This window comes from Onychostoma macrolepis, chromosome 14, assembly GCF_012432095.1.
Source record: "Onychostoma macrolepis isolate SWU-2019 chromosome 14, ASM1243209v1, whole genome shotgun sequence".
Taxonomy (NCBI): Eukaryota; Metazoa; Chordata; class Actinopteri; order Cypriniformes; family Cyprinidae; genus Onychostoma; species Onychostoma macrolepis.
This window is the reverse complement of record NC_081168.1, coordinates 6470045-6487792: the sequence shown is the minus strand read 5'-3', so window position 1 is coordinate 6487792 and position 17748 is coordinate 6470045. Positions and strand designations below refer to the sequence as shown.

Here is a 17748-nt window from a genome sequence, read left to right as displayed (position 1 = left end):
AAAAAATGCAGATGAGCTGAAGGCCACTGTCAAAGAAAACTGGGCTTCCATACCACCTCAACAGTGCCACAAACTGATCACCTCCATGCCACGCCGAATTGAGACAATAATTAAAGCAAAAGTAGCCCCTACCAAGTACTGAGTACATATACAGTAAATGAACATACTTTCCAGAAGGCCAACAATTCACTAAATATGTTTTTTTATTATTATTTTTTTTTATTGGTCTTATGAAGTATTCTAATTTGTTGAGATAGTGAATAGGTGGGTTTTTGTTAAATGTGAGCCAAAATCATCACAATTAAAAGAACCAAAGACTTAAACTACTTCAGTCTGTGTGCACTGAATTTATTTAATACACGAGTTTCATAATTTGAGCTGAATTACTGAAATAAACTTTTCCACGACATTCTAATTCATTGAGATGCACCTGTATATATATATATATATATATATATATATATATATATATATATATATATATATATATATATATATATATATATATATATATATATAATTAAGAATTTCCAAATCAACATAAAATGTTACGAAACTGCCTGGAAGAGGACGTGTGTCTATATCGTCCTAATGCACGGTGAGAAGGAGAGTTTGAGTGGCTAAAGACTCTCCAAGGAAACTTCAAATGGGACTGGCTTCTATGTTCAGAAGAAACTAAAAAATGAGCTTTTTAGCAAACACTCAAGATGGGTTTGGTGAACACGCATAAAAAGTACCCCATGTGTACAATGAAATATACTGTTGTATTTTTGATGTTGTGGGCCTATATTTCTGCTGGAGGTCCTGGACGTCTTGTTTAGACACATGGCATCATGGATTCTATCAAATACCAACAGATAAAAAAATCAATAAGTGACTGACTCTGTTAGAAATCTTATAATGGACCATGTCTGGATCATTCAAACGTTCAACAATCCAAACACAAACCTCAAAAACAACACAAAAATGGGTCACTCAGCACAAAACCAAGCTTCTGCTATGGCCATTCAAGTCCTCTGACCTGAACCATATAGAAAATGAGTGGTGAACTGAAGAGAAGAAGCACCAACATGGAGCTGGGAATCTAAAGGGTCTGGAGTGATTCTGGATGAAGGAATGGTCTCCGATCTCTTGTCAGGTGTTTTCTAACCTCATCAGGCATTATAGGAGAAAATTTACAGTTGTTAAACTGGCAAATGGAGGTTTCAAAAAGTATTGAATAAAAGGGTGCCGTTAATTGTGGCCAATGTGTATTAGAGAAAAACATTTATTTCATAATCAAAATCAGAATGAGCTTTTATTGCCAGGTATGTTTACACATACGAGGAATTTGTTTTTGTGACAGAAGCTTCCACAGTGCAACAGAATGACAGAACAAAAAACACAGATAATAAAAAGAAGAATTAAAAAATAGAACAAGTAAATAAGGAATAAAAATATACAAATTGACAATTGTATGTACAGGTATATAACAATAGACAGTTGTATGTACAGGTGTATTATGTGCAAACTGAAATGTAGACTAAGTATGTGTGTTAGATAAATAAGTGTATAAGTGTATAAATAGTGTGTGTTCCACAATTATTGTCAGGTGTTCATGAGATGGATTGCCTGAGGGAAGAAACTGTTCCTGTGCCTGGCCCTTCTGGTGCTCAGAGCTCTGTAGCGTCGACCAGACGGCAACAGTTCAAAGAGGGAGTATGTTGGATGTGAGGGGTTTGCTCACTCTGGATGAGTACAGTTCTTGGAGAGTGGGGAGGGTTGTACCAATGATTCACTCAGCAGTCCGGACTACCCTCTGTAGTCTTCTGAGGTCAGATTTGGTAGCTGAGCTGAACCAGACAGTTATTGAAGTGCAGAGGATGGATTCAATGATGGTGGAGTAGAACTGTTTCAGCAGCTCCTGTGGCAGATTGACCTTCCTCAGCTGGCGATGGAAGTACAACCTCTGCTGGGCCTTTTTAACAATGGAGTCAATGTGAGTGTCCCAAGTCAAGTCAAGTCTTACAATAATCTAGGCACGAGGTCATGAACGCATGGATTAATGTTTATGCATTTGACATTGAGAGCATAAGTCGTAATTTAGATATATTTTAGATGGAAAAATGCAGATCAAATGTTTTACAAAACATGTTTTTCGAAGGAAAGATTGCTATCAAAAAGTGCGCCTAGGTTCCTAGCTGATGACGAAGAATTTACAGAGCAGAGTATTAGACAGTGATCTAGGTTATTACATACAAAAGTTTTTGGTCCAATAATTAACAACTATGTTTTTTCAGAATTTAGGAGTAAGAAATTGCTAGTCATCCAGTTTTTGATATCAACTATACATTCTGTTAGTTTTGCAAATTGGTAAGTTTCATCAGGTCGTGAAGAAATATAGAGCTGGATATCATCAGCATAACAGTGAAAGCTAACACCATGTTTCCTAATGATATCTCCCAAGTGTAACATGTAAAGCGTGAAAAGTAAGGGGCCAAGTACTGAGCCTTGAGGTACTCCATACTGCACTTGTGATTGGTATGATACCTCTTCATTTACTGCCACAAATTGATGGCGGTCAGATAAGTTCGATTTGAACCATGCCAGTGCACTTCCTCTAATGCCAACATAATTTTCTAGCCTATTTAAAAGAATGTTGTGGTCGATAGTGTCAAACGCGGCGCTAAGATCCAGTAACACTAATAGAGAGATACAACCACGATCAGATGATAAAAGCAGGTCGTTTGTAACTCTAATGAGAGCAGTCTCAGTACTATGATATGGTCTAAAACCTGACTGGAAATCCTCACATATATCATATATCATATATTCTCTAAGAAGGAACATAGTTGTGATGATACTACCTTTTCTAATATCTTTGACAGAAAAAGTAGATTCGAGATCGGTCTGTAATTAATTAATTATTTGGGGTCAAGTTGTGTTTTTTAATGAGAGGCTTAATAACAGCCAGTTTGAAGGTTTTTGATTTTTGGTTAAATGAGTCATGGTAGGAATGCACATATCCTCACAGAAACTGATATAAGATGTTACAGTCTCTGTGAGCTCGTCCAGATCGGTGGCAGCAACTTCAAAAACACTCCAATCAGCGAGAAAGAAACAGGCTTGTAAATCCTGCTCTGCTTCATTAGTCCATCTTTTAATAGTCCTTAAAACAGGTTTAGCTGATTTCAGTTTCTGCCTGTAGGTCGGTATAAGATGAACCAAACAGTGATAAGAGAGTCCTAAAGCTGCCCGTGGGACAGAGTGATATGCATCTTTTATTGCTGTGTAACAGTGATCCGATATATTACTATCTTATATTACTATCTCTGGTGGGACATGTGATGTGCTGTCTGTATTTTGGCAGTTCTCGGGAAAGATTGGCTTTATTAAAGTCCCCGAGAATGATTAAAACAGAGTCCGGGTGTTGTTGCTCAGTCTCTGTGATCAGATCAGCTAGTTTCTGTAAATCTGAGCTCACGTGCGCTTGCGGTGGAATGTAAACACTCACGAGAATGAACAAGCAAAACTCCCGCGGCAAGTAGAAAGGCTTGCAGTTAATGAAGAGCATTTCTAGATGTGAACAGCACATCTTCTTTAACACTGTTACATCTGTACACCACCTCTCATTGATGTAAAAGCATGTCCCGCTGCTGCACGATTTTCCCGTTGATTCTGAGTTGCGGTCCGGTCTAAAGAGGTGAAAGCTCGGCAGACTTAACGCGCTGTCTGGAATGGCGTCATTCAGCCAGGTTTCCATGAAACACAGAGCAGCAGAGTGTGAGAAATCCTTATTTGTCCGGCAGAGCAGAAGGAGTTCATCCGTTTTGTTCGGTAGAGAGCCGAGATTCGCCAGATGGATGCTAGGCAGTGCTGTCCGAAATCCAGGCTGTCTGAGCTTCATGAGCGCACCAAGCGTTGGTATGATATTTAATGGTAATGATATTTCCCCTCCATTTTAAATTCTTATTATTCAATGAATGTTTGTGAATTTTTTTAATAAAAGATCAAAAGGATTAACAATGCAGATTAATTTTCACAGCCTTCTTTGATCATAATTACCAAGGGTGCCAATATTTTTGGCCATGACTGTATATACATATATATTAGGGGTGTAACGATACACGTATTCGTACTGAACCATTCGGTACGAGGCTTTCGGTTCGGTACGCATCACAAACCGAAGGATTCGCATATTATTCTATTAGGTTAAATTAGTGCGAGTGTGTATTTAGAGTGCATTCTTTCGCTGCATGATTCAGTCTATTAAAATGCTTTTACAATGATCACAAAATTCAAGATATGGGGGCAGAAAATGTATATTTACATAATTTCATATAGTTAATCAATATCACAGAAGAGTGCCTTTTTTCCTCCAAAAATCAGCATGATTACAAATTATTTTTACCACAATTCAATAAGCCAGAAGTTAATTAAGAGATTTACGTTTTAGACAGCATACAGGTGCATCTCAATAAATTAGAATGTTGTGGAAAAGTTCATTTATTTCAGTAATTCAACTCAAATTGTGAAACTCGTGCATTAAATAAATTCAATGCACACATACTGAAGTAGTTTAAGTCTTTGGTTCTTTTAATTGTGATGATTTTGGCTCACATTTATCTCAACAAATAAGAATACTTCATAAGACCAATAAAAAAAACATTTTTAGTGAATTGTTGGCCTTCTGGAAACTATGTTCATTTACTGTATATGTACTCAATACTTGGTAGGGACTCCTTTTGCTTTAATTACTCCCTCAATTCAGCGTGGCATGGGGGTGATCAGTTTGTGGCACTGCTGAGGTGGTATGGAAGCCCAGGTTGCTTTGATAGCAGCCTTCAGGTTATCTGCATTGTTGGGTCTGGTGTCTCTCATCTCTTGACAATACCCCATAAATTCTCTATGGGGTTCAGGTCAGGTGAGTTTGCTGGCCAATCAAGCACAGTAACACCATGGTCATTGAACCAGCTTTTGGTACCTTTGGCAGTGTGGGCAGGTGCCAAGTCCTGCTGGAAAATGAAATCAGCATCTCCATAAAGCTTGTCAACAGAAGGAAGCATGAAGTGCTCTAAAATCTCCTGGTAGATGACTGCGTTGACTGTGGACTTCAGTAAACACAGTGGACCAACACCAGCAGATGACATGATAGCCCAAATCATCACTGACTGTGGAAACTTCACACTGGACTTCAAGCAACATGGATTCTGTGCCTCTCCACTCTTCATCCAGACTCTGGGACCTTGATTTCCAAATGAAATGCAAAATTTACTTTCATCTGAAAAGAGGACTTTGGACCACTGAGCAACAGTCCAGTTCTTTTTCTCCACAGCCCAGGTAAGACGCTTCTGACGTTGTCTCTGGTTCAGAGGTGGCTTGGTAGCCCTTTTCCTGAAGACATCTGAGCGTGGTGACTCTTGATGCACTGACTCCAGCTTCAGTCCACTCCTTGTGAAGCTTTCACAAGTGTTTGAATCAGCTTTGCTTGACAGTATTCTCAAGCTTGCAGTCATCCCTGTTGCCTGTGCACCTTTTCCTACCCAAATTATTCCTTCCAGTCAACTTTGCATTTAATATGCTTTGATACAGCACTCTGTAAAGAGCCACACCTTTCAGTAATGACCCTCTGTGACTTACCCTCTTTGTGGAGGGTGTCAATGATCGTCTTCTGGATCACTGCCAAGTCAGCAGTCTTCTCCATTATTGTGGTTTCAAAGAACAAGAGATACCCGGAATTTATACTGTAGGGATGGTCATTAATTGAAACTCAAATGCAAATATTCTAATATTTTGAGATACTGATTTTTGACTTTCATGAGCTGTAAGCTCTAATCATCAAAATTAAAACAAAACAAAAAAAAACTTTTGAAATGTTTTACTTTACATGCAATGAATCTAATATATATGAAAGTTTCACTTTTTGAAATAACTTACAAGAAAACTTACAAGAAAAAACTTTTTCACGACATTCTAATTTATTGAGATGCACCTGTATTTGCCTGTTTTTGCTCAGTATCGCCAAGAAAAATAAATCCAAACACAGCCACAGCACTGTTTTGTGTCTCTGAGCAACATGAAGGTGTTTTGTTCCTGAATGAATCAACCCTTTAAATGATTTGGTTCAATTGCAATGACTCACTTATTAACAGTGACTTGCTGCCACCTGCTGGTGGATTTAAATTCACATTTAAAGTATCTTTTAATTTCTTAATTTCAAACATCAGTTATCCACGTTTTATCAAAACATTATGCATTTGTTACTGCAGGTTAAAGCATTACATGTCCCTCTGAGCTGCATTATACAGTGTGTGAAAGCATCTAATTGCCATTCAGATGCAACTTCTATGTTTCCTCTGTATTGCAAAGGTGAATTTTGTCAATACTGACTTAATTTGCTTGGTAACAGCCCAAATGTCTTATTGACTGACTAAATTTAAAAATGGACTCAAAAGGTGATGCACACTTTTAGAAAAAATAAAAATAAAAAGGCTTTATAAAAGGTAAAAACTGCCCATAAAAGTTAAAGTGAATTTAAACTTATTGGAAAAGATTAATCTGCTACATGACAATAGGCTACAACAGCTGGAATACTTCAAACCAGAGCTATTTTTGTTTTATATGCTGCTAAGAAGACACCCCAGAAGATGGGTCAAGCATAGCTCCATCATTGTTCAAAAAAGGAAATTTCTATGGTTTTTCTTTCTTTTTGCTGTATCGAAAACGTTACACCATTACCACTGTTATCGTATCGTATCGAACCGTGAATTTTGTGAACCGCAACACCCCTAATATATATATATATATTACTTGTGACGAATCGGCTGCCTCCCCCCTTATTCGCCGCCCTTCACCAGGCTCCCGACAGGAGTGGGTGTGCGAGAGAGGAGGGGCGCTGAATTCGCTAGGGCTGGCGGCGTGTGATGAGGCACACCTGAACTGAATGGAGCCTCATCACCGCCGCTGTTTAAATGCCGAGCGCGCCTCTCCTCGAGAGACAGGTCTCTTCCCCCGTGCACGCACGCACGCACGCACGCACGCTGGTGTCCTCGTGGATCCAGGAAGGGAGCGTAGAGGGACTTCCGCGCCACCAGAGACGTGAGCTGCCGAACCCGCGGTCCGGACGAAAGTCGCACCCGTGTTACGGCCGTCGGGCCAGGATGGCGGGCCGAACAAGTCCCGCCGACTGCCGTGGACCAAGAGGAAGAGCCGCCGCCCCTTGCGCCCCGGACCCAAGTGGGAGCGCGTGCGAGATGGTCCTCACTGCAGAACACAAGATCCAGGGGGTGGAGTTGGATCTAGATCCAACTCCTCCCACCTTACATAGACCTAAACCCACCCATCCCCACCCCTAAACCTACCAATCTCCACCCCCTGGATGTGGATCCAACTCCGCCCCCTGGATCTTTTGTTCTGCAGTGAGGGGCTACTGGCGCGTGCAGCCGCCGGACTCCGCCCCTTACCTGGACCCTCCCTTCCAGAACACTGCCCTCCTTCACAAGCCCCGCAGCACGATGAGGACACCAGACCCCCTGTTTATTTTGGATCGAGTTGCATTTTTATAGACTTCAGACTTGTGGTGTATTTGGAGAAATGTGATTTGTAATTACTTGATTGATTGTCTGGCATCTTATTGGTTCCTGATTTTGGAAGCCAGTATTTAAGTCATGTGATGTATTGTAGTGTTGTATGTATTCATCTAAGTAAAGAGTGTTGATGGCATTTGTTGGTGGTTTGCCTCCTTAATATATAACATAAATTGGCGACGAGGAAAAGTTATGTGAAAGAGTATGGCCCAAATCGGAAGATTGGATGAGTATAAACCAGAAAATGAATCCTGGTCTGCATATATTGAGCGAGTGGAACTCTTCATGATTGCTAATGATGTGGATGATGCGGAGCAAGTGGCGACGTTGCTGAGTGTTATGGGAGCTTCTACTTATGGATTGGTACGGAATTTGGTTCAACCGCAAAAACCAAAGGATAAAACATGTAGAGAAATTGTCAGTATCCTGCAGGCCCATTTTGAACCAAAACCATTGATAATCGCTGAACACTTCCGATTCCAGCATTGTGTACAAAAGCCTCATGAAACGGTGTCCCAGTATGTTGCTGAACTCAAACAATGTGCGTCGAAATGTGATTTTGGTGCAAATTTGGACGAATCCTTACGTGATCGCTTTGTTAGTGGAATTCCAACGGAGATTGCTTTCGGAGGACGCGCTCACTTTTGCACGAGCATTTGAAATTGCTCTTAGCATGGAAACAGCTGATCGGGACACGCAACAGCTGAGGAAAATAGAGGATTCAGCGGCAACGGTGTATAAGGTAAACGAAAAAATTATCCACCAACAGAGATCTGCATGCTATCGTTGTAAAGGCAGAAATCATAACGCTCAAGAATGTTATTTTAAGAATGCTAAATGCCATCATTGTGGAAAGATGGGCCATACAAAAAAAGCGTGCAGAGTAAAAGAGAAGTCACATGTGAATAAATCGCATGAGCAACAGAATAGGCACAAAATTACGGCCTATATGTATGCTGAGGAGCCAGAATTGGAAATGTTCTCTCTGTTAAGTGACACTGAAAAACAAAGGTTCCAGGTGAATTTTACTGTGAATCAGCAGGATTTATTGATGGAAGTTGATACAGGAGCTGCTGTGAGTATTATGTCACATGCAAGGTACAAGCACTTATTCGCTCATGTGCCACTGGAGGGAGCTCGAGTAAAGTTAAAAACGTATACAGGTGAAAACATTCCAGTTTTGGGCCAATTCAAAGTTACTGTGCAATATGAAGATCAAGTAAAAGAGTTACCATTAATTGTAGTGGGAGGAAATGGACCAAATTTGTGTGGAAGGAATTGGCTCCAGAAAATTAAGTTGAATTGGAAAGAAATTCGATTTGTGAGTCAAACTAAACAGCCTGGATCTATTCAAGAAGTGCTTGAGAAGTATAGTGAAGTTTTTAAGAATGAATTAGGCACTCTAAAGGATATTAAAGCTACGATTTCAGTGAAACCAGAGGTTTTATAAAAGTCGACCTCTACCTTTTGCTATGAAAGAACGTGTGGAGAAAGAAATTGATCGATTGGAGGAAGCAAATATTATATCTCCAGTAACATTCAGTGAGTGGGCTGCTCCAGTCGTCCCTGTGATTAAAAAAGATTCTACAATTCGTTTATGTGGGGATTATAAAGTTACCAAGCTGCCAATACGGAAGTGTATCCTTTACCACGAATGGAAGAAGTCTTATCCACTCTCAGTGGAGGGAAGGTGTTTTCTAAGATCGACTTACCTCAAGCTTACCAACAGGTTTTGCTGGATGATGATTCAAAGAAATATACAACAATTAATACACACAAGGGACTCTATGTTTATAATCGTCTGGCATTTGGCATTCGTTCAGCCCCTTCTATTTTCCAGCGGATTATGGAAAATTTGGTAAAAGACCTGAAAGTTGTTGTATATTTGGATGATTTGCTAATAGTGGGTAAAGATGAACAAGAACATCTAGTAACCCTCTGTAAAGTTCTACAGCGTCTACAAGACTCGGGATTAAAAGTAAAAAAATGTAAGTGTGAGTGGGGGCAGACACGAATTGAATATCTGGGTCATGTGATCGATGGAAGAGGAGTGTATCCGACAAAGGACAAGGTGAGGGCTATTCAAGATGCACCAGCACCTTTAAATGTGAAAGAACTGCGAGCCTTTTTAGGCCTGGTAAATTATTATGGACGTTTTGTACCACACCAGAGCACCGTGCTTGCACCACTGTATAGGCTGTTGAAAGAACAAGTGGTTTGGCAGTGGGGAAAGAAAGAACAAGGTGCTTTTGATAAGTGCAAAGAACTGTTGACCAGTGATAAAGTGTTAGTACACCATGATCCTCAGTTATCTTTGACTTTAGCATGTGATGCTTCAGCTTACGGAATTGGCGCAGTGCTGCAGCATACGATGCCAAATGGTGAGGAACACCCTATTGCATATGCTTCCCGTACCTTATCTCCTGCGGAAAAGAAATATTCACAAATTGAGAAAGAAGCATTGAGTGTCATTTATGGAGTTAAGAAATTCCATCAATATCTGTGGGGAAGATCATTTAATTTGATGACTGATCACAGACCTTTAGTGACTTTGTTTGGGGAACATAAGCATTTCCCAATGATGGCTGCGGCTCGCATTCAGCGGTGGGCTATCATCTTGTCAGCTTATGATTACCACATTTGTTATCGTAAGGCAGAAAATCATGGAAATGCTGATGGTTTGTCAAGAGTTCCCTTGCCTGAAATCACGGATGTGGGCAAAGAAGCCATTTCAGCGCATATCAACTTTTTTCTGACTAATCATCTGCAAGAGGCTCCTCTTAATGCATCACAGATTGCCAGAGCGACTAGAACAGACCAAAAGCTTTCTAAAGTTTACCAGTATGTAATGGAAGGCTGGCCAAGTGACGTGTCAGAGGATTTGAAAGTGTTTCATGCTAAAAATTATGAATTATCAGCAGAACAGGGGTGTGTGTTTTGGGGCACACGAGTGATTGTCCCATTCAAATTTCAGAAATCAGTGTTGCGTGAAATTCATTCAGGACACCCTGGCATTGTTAAAATGAAAGCTTTGGCTCGTAAATATGTGTGGTGGCCAAAAATTGATTTGGATGTGGAAAGAAGTTGTAAAGAGTGTGTAGTCTGTCAACAAGAACAACAAATGCCAAGTCAAGTTCCTCTGCATCCGTGGGAATTTCCAGGTGAGTGCTGGAGACGGTTGCATATAGATTTTGCTGGTCCTTTTCTGAATAATATGTTCATGGTCATAGTGGATGCTTATTCCAAGTGGTTAGAAGTCTTTGCATGTCACAAATTACCTCGCAAGCTACAATTACCAGACTGAAGAGATTGTTTTCTGCATATGGATTACCTGAACAAATAGTGACTGACAATGCGACAACTTTTACTTCTGATGAATTTCGAAGATTTGTGAAACAGAATGGTATTTTGCACACTACTGCTGCACCCAAACATCCAGCCACCAATGGATTAGCTGAGGTATGTCCAGACATTTAAGATGGGCATGAAAAAACTGAATAATGAACAAATGTGCATTGATGATAAGATATCTTTATTTTTATTGCGCTATCGTACCACCCCAAATTGCACCACAGGTCAGTCACTGTCTGATCTGTTCTTGAAGAGACATGTCCGCACCAGGTTGGATTTTCTAAAACCAAACATTCATGAAACTGTTCGCAGGAAACGATATTTGCAAAAAAAATCTACATGATTATCAGGCACGAGAAAGATCTTTTACTGTGAATGAATCTGTTTTCTTGCGCAATACAGTGGGAGGAGATCCAAAGTGGTTATCTGGAGTGGTTGTGCAGCAGACTGGACCTGTGTCTTACAAGGTGCGTGATCCATTATCGACCACTGTGTATAGACGGCATGGTGATCAATTGAGACCACGCCATTCCTCTTCAGAGACTTTTGATGAACAACTGAGGTCACGGAGCTCAGTGGAGACTCAAGAGCCTGGGAAAGAGATGATTGAAACTAGCAGCCCAGATTCAGGGTTGGTTGAGACATCAACAGCTGCATGTGAGCCTGAACTACCAGTTGAACCACTTGAATCCCTGGTTGCAAGTCCAGTGGGTCTGCGACGTTCTAAACGGACTATTAAATTACCACAATGTTTCAGAGACTAAGTAGAAATTAATTAATGTATGGGGTAAGGTGGTGTTAACTTTTAAGGGGAAGGTAATGTGGTGTATTTGGAGAAATGTGATTTGTAATTACTTGATTGATTGTCTGGCATCTTATTGGTTCCTGATTTTGGAAGCCAGTATTTAAGTCATGTGATGTGTTGTCGTATGTATTCACCTAAGTAAAGAGTGTTGATGGCATTTGTTGGTGTTTTGCCTCCTTAATATATAACAAGACTTGACCTGAAATGACTCCAGACTTGACTCGAGGGAAAGGACTCGTGAATATTTTAAAAGCAACTGTAGTCTTTTATCCTTAAATACTTATATAACTGATATTCAAAAGGTGGACTGCATCCACACCCTGGCATCCATGCGGACCGCGAGCCATATAACAGCAGCACCATTTTAAGTGAGAAGCGCGTCAAAACAGCAGAGCAGATCACGTAATAAGCGCTTGGCGTCGTTTATGGCAAATATCTTTCAGGGCTATATCCTCTAGTACTTTTATCTAAAGCCAAACACGCCCTTTCAGATCCGTGCGCTTTCTTTCTCTCTCCGGACGCGCGCCTGTGCAGATGACGCAGTTATTTTAACAACAGAAACACTGTGAGCAGCAAAATTGTAGATTACTTTCACTAAAACACAGCAGAAAAAACAATGCTGCAAATATAGTTATTTTTCTTACTATCTATTTATCCATCTATAACCTATGACTCTAACTGTTCAAACTTAAACTTTGAAACTGCTAGTTATTTTTCTTTTCTGGCAAGAGATGAGAACGTTTTGATTATTGTAGCTACATTGTTTTTAGTAGATAATGCTTTTAAGTAAAATATTAAAATAGATTTCAGGAGGAAAACCCTGAACAGAAACAGTATTTTTTCTGTCACATGGCTTCGCATGTATCTAAATGTATAAATACAATGCATGTAAAAATAGACTTCAGACTTGACTCCAAGTTAAAGACTTGTGAACATCTCTGATACTGATATATAGTATCTCACAAAAGTGAGTACACCCCTCACATTTCAGCCAACTTTTTTGTATATCTTCTCAAGGGACAATACTACACAAATGAAACTTGGATATATTTTAGAGTAGTCAATGTGCTTGTATAGAAGTACAAATTTACTGTCCTCTAAAAATAACTCAACATATAGCCAATGTTCCCTCTAATTTTTTTTGCTGCTGAGCAAAACTTTTCACTATTGGGCAGACATTTTGGCCACCTGAGCAAAAACATTCTTTATACCAGACCTCTACAGCGCGTGCACAAAAAAGTGTGTAACTTTTGACTTTAATGTGCTATTTATATTTGATTTGACCCTTGATGTAACTAAATGATGTACATTTTAGGTTACCTGAGAAAACATTTTTACAGTACACTGCCGTTCAAAAGTCATTAGTCGGTAAAATTTTTAAAGAAGGCTCATCAAGGCTGTATATATTTGATAAAAAAATACTGAAAATTATTTCACAAAATAATATTGTGAAATATTATTGCAATTTAAAATAAAAGTTTTCTATTTTAATATACTTTAAAATAGTATTTATTCCTGTGAAACAAAGCTGAATTTTCAATGTCACATGATCCTTCAGAAATCATTCTAATATGCTAATTTATAATCGATGTTGGAAAAAGTTGTGCCGCTTAATATTTTTTGGGACCGGTGATATTTTTCAGGATTCTTTGAGTAATAAAAAAGTTAAAAAGAACAGTGTTTATTCAAAATATACATTTTGTGTTACAATATACATTACTATTCAAAAGTTTGGGGTCAGTAAATATTTTCTCTTATTTCTTTATTTATTTATTTTTATTAATACTTTTATTCAGCAAGGATGTGTTAAATGGATAAAAAGTGATAGTAAAGACTTGTATTGTTAGAAAATATTTATATTTTTAATTAGCCTAATGCTGTTCTTTTTAACTTTTTATTAGCCTAATCAAATAATTTTTAAAAATCCGTTCCAAAAAATATTAAGTAGAACTACAGCTTCAACGCTGATAATAAATCAGAATATTAGAATGATTTCTGAAGGATCATGTGACACTGAAGTGTGGAGTAATGATGCTGAAAATTCAGCTTGGCTTTACAGGAATAAACTATATAAAATAGAATTATAGAAATCTATTTATATTAAAATAGAAAACCAATATTAGAAATTGCATTAGCCTAAGAGTTGACAATATTACTGGGGGGGGTTCTGTATTTTGATCAAATACAGCCTTGATGAGCATAAGTGACTGACAAGGTCAATTATTTATTAGGTTTATAATATAGGCCTAACATAATATAATCTAATATCAAAACAACTGAAGCATTTAAACTGATAGAAGAGAATAGAAAACAAACTGAAGCATTCAAACTGAGATCTGTAAGTTAAATATTTAAAAAAATACAAAAAAAAACATGAACGTGAATTCTTATATACCTATCTAAACATCCCTATGAAGTACAATTTGCACAATACACCTGTGTGTGACTGTAGATATCTCAGAGTTTTGTTACCGTTCTGTGCCCATCATCCGCTATTTCCAGCACTTAATCAAGCCACTCTTCTTTAATACACCAGGACGTTTTATTTCACGTCATTGCGATTGCGTTGGCTTTTGATTTGAGCTATTTCGTCCGCAACCATTGAAGTATTCGGTTTCTACAGCGACTCATTTGGCACACTTCATTCTCTTTCTCTGAAACCTGTAAACCGCATTCACCAGTTCTAACTCTATAGCGGCAGCAGCTCTATAAGCGGTTTACCCGAGCATTTCAATTATTTTGTTATTACTAGAATACAATCAAATGGCTTTCCCAACTCATTTTTGTGTGTACACGGCACATTATTTCTCTGCGCGGCCACGATGGAAGAAGCGTGCGGCCGCGCGCAGCTTAGAGGGAACATTGCATATAGCCATTATTGTCCAAATAACTGGCAACAAAAATGAGTACACCCTAAGTGAACATGTCAAAACTGTGTCCAAAGTGTCAATATTTTGTAGGGGCACCATTGTTATCTAGCACTGTCTTAATCCTCCTGGGCATGGAGTTCACCAGAGATGTGCAGGTTGTTGCTGGAATCCTCTTCCACTGCCGTTCGTCCCATTTTCTGAAGGGAGGGCATCATCTTCTGCTTCAGAATGTCACAGTACATGTTGGAATCCATGTTTCCCTCAATGAACTGCCAGTACCAGCAGCACTCATGCAGCCCCAGACCATGATGCCATGATGCTACCACCACCATGCTTGACTGTAATCTTGTAAGGCAAGATACAATTTTCTTGGTACTCCTCACCAGGGCGTCGCCACACATGCTGGACACCATCCGAGCCTCATCAGATCAGCCTCATCTATCTTAGTCTCATCAGACCACAGTACATGGTTCCAGTAATTTAACTCTTGGCCAGGTTGTCTTCAGCAAACTGTTTGCAGGCTTTTTTGTGAGCCAGCTTCAGAAGAGGCTTCCTTCTGGGACGACGGCCATGCAAACCGACTTGTTGCAGTGAAAACCTCTGTATGCCACTGGCCAATGTACTGTAACTCAGTTTCAGGGTGTTACCGAACTTCTTATAGCCTCGGCCATCTTTGTGGAGAGCAACAATTTTAATTCTCAAATCCTCAGAGAGTTCTTTGCCACGAGGTGCCATGTTGAACCTCCAGTGGTCAGTATGAGAGAATTGTACTCAAAGCACCAAATTTTAACTGCTCTAAAACAAGATACACAAATTGGTATAGTCCTGCCAAGCAGACAAAAACATGAACATGATGAATAGGACATGTGGCTTTGCATGGTTAAACGACATATAGCTGTTTTCACTTAGGGTGTACTCACTTTTGTTGCCAGCTTTTTTGACAATAATGGCTGTATGTTGAGTAAATCTGTACTGCTATACAAGTTGCACATTGACTACTCTAAAATATATCCAAGTTTCATTTCTATAGAATTGTCCCTTGAAAAGATATACTAAAATGATTGCCGAAATGTGAGGGGTGTACTCACTTTTGTGTGTGTGTGCGTGCTTTTGTGACAAATGAGGACATACATTTGTATAATGACAAGGGTGTGTGTGTATATATATATATATATATATATATATATATATATATATATATATATATATATATATATATATATATATATATATATATGTATGTATATGTATATGTGTGTATGTACACACACATATACAGTCATGGCCAAAAATATCGGCACCCTTGCAATTCTGTCCAATATTGTTCCAATTGCACATGTTTTGGTATTCACGTGCTTATTGTTTTTGTTTGCACTGCAACAACACAAAAAAACTCAAAAATGGACTGGACAAAATTATTGGCACCTTGTCAAAATTGTAAGAAATAATTGCTTTTCAAGCATGTGATGCTCCTGTAATTTGTATTTAGACACACCTGTGGCAAGTAACAGGTGTGGGCAATATAGTAATCACACTTGCAACCAGTTAAAATGGAGAAAAGTTGACCAACCTTTGTGTTGTGTGTCACACTGAGCATGGAGAAAAGAAAGAAGTGTAAAGAGTTGTCTGTGGAGAAAAATTGTGGAAAAACATGGACAATCTCAAGGCTACAAGTCCATCTCCAGACATCTTAATGTTCCTGTGTCCACTGTGCGCAATATCAAGAGGTTTACAGCCCACGGCACTGTAGCTAACCTCCCTGGATGTGGATGGAAGAGCAAAATTAATTAAAAATTACAACAAAGGATTGTTCAAAAGGTGGATAAAGAACCCCGATTAACTTCCAAACAAATTCAAGCTGATCTTCAGACACAGGGTACAACAGTGTCAGCTCGCACTATCCGTCACCATCTGAATGAAAAGGGACGCAATGGTAGGAGACCCAGGAGGACACCACTGCTGACACAAAGGCATAAAAAAGCAAGACTGGAGTTTGCCAAAAACCTATGTGACAAAACCACAATCCTTCTGGGAGAATGTACTTTGGACCGATGAGACAAAAGTAAAGCTTTTTGGTAAAGTACATCATGGCACTGTTTACAGAAAAAGAAATGAGGCCTTCAAAGAAAAGAACACAGTCCCTACAGTCAAACATGGTGGAGGTTCAAAGATGTTTTGGGGTTGCTTTGCTGCTTCTGGCACTGGATGCCTTGACTGTGTGAACGGTATCATGAAATCTGATGATTACTAAAGAACTGTGGGATGCATCATAGTGGCCAGTGTCAGAAAGCTGCGTCTCCACCAGAGGTCATGGGTCTTCCAGCAGGACAATGACCCGAAAAAGCAATCAATGGTTACAAACTGTAAGTATCAGTCCTAACCTAGCTGATATGCGATTTCCTGACCAACCCTCTAACAGTAACGTTAAGAAAAGGTCAGACAAAATAGAAATTGATTTTGACGATTTTTTAGCTCAAGGGATACAACGAAACTGGAGTAGGGAGGTCAAGAAACAGGAGAAGAAGGAACGTCGCAGACGGGCTCAAGAGAAAGCAGGAGGACCAAAAGATCATCTTCAAGATGAAGGCAATTCTGAGGTTGATGAGAAAGCAAGAATCAACAAATAAGAGAATAATGAAGTTGATAAGAGAGATGATTGAATTATGTGATTTTTCAGCTGAATTACAAAGATTAACAAATAATTTAGAGACAGTGAAACTCCAGACTCCTGTTATAAAAATATAAGTGTTGAAAGCTGTGTAAAAGTCTATCCTACGTTGAGATCACAGACAATGATAACTTTCTAGGTCTAACTGCTATATGGTTGCTTTGTTTATTTTGTAACATAACGGTAAAAATCAAGGGGATGCATTTTGCAATTTGATGCAAAATGGAACTTCTAGCTAACCGTGGCATAAGATGCTCTTAACACCTTCTAGAGGTGTTATATTGTGGTTTAGGCATATGTGCTCATGTATCGTTTATGTTTTGGAAGGTGTTACAATTTTTTCCTATAGTTTAAAATAGATGCAGACACACTTAGATGTTGTAATTTTTCCTTTTGAACTTTTGACATTGACTTGTGCAGACTCTGAGACAAAGGTCATGCTTCCTGCCTGAAAGGGAGGAGGCAGTCACAAGCAGTGACTGAGGTGGA

The 17748-nt window shown here is 39.1% G+C and overlaps 1 protein-coding gene and 1 pseudogene across 5 annotated transcripts in view; one reads left to right on the top strand and one right to left on the bottom strand.

Annotated features, from left to right (window-relative positions):
- The window catches only part of tenm2a (teneurin transmembrane protein 2a), a 646939-nt gene that overhangs the window by 594488 nt on the left and 34703 nt on the right, over positions 1–17748 (bottom strand). The gene's annotated exons all lie outside the window — the stretch shown is intronic.
- On the top strand, positions 8354–11680 carry LOC131553963 (uncharacterized protein K02A2.6-like; annotated as a pseudogene).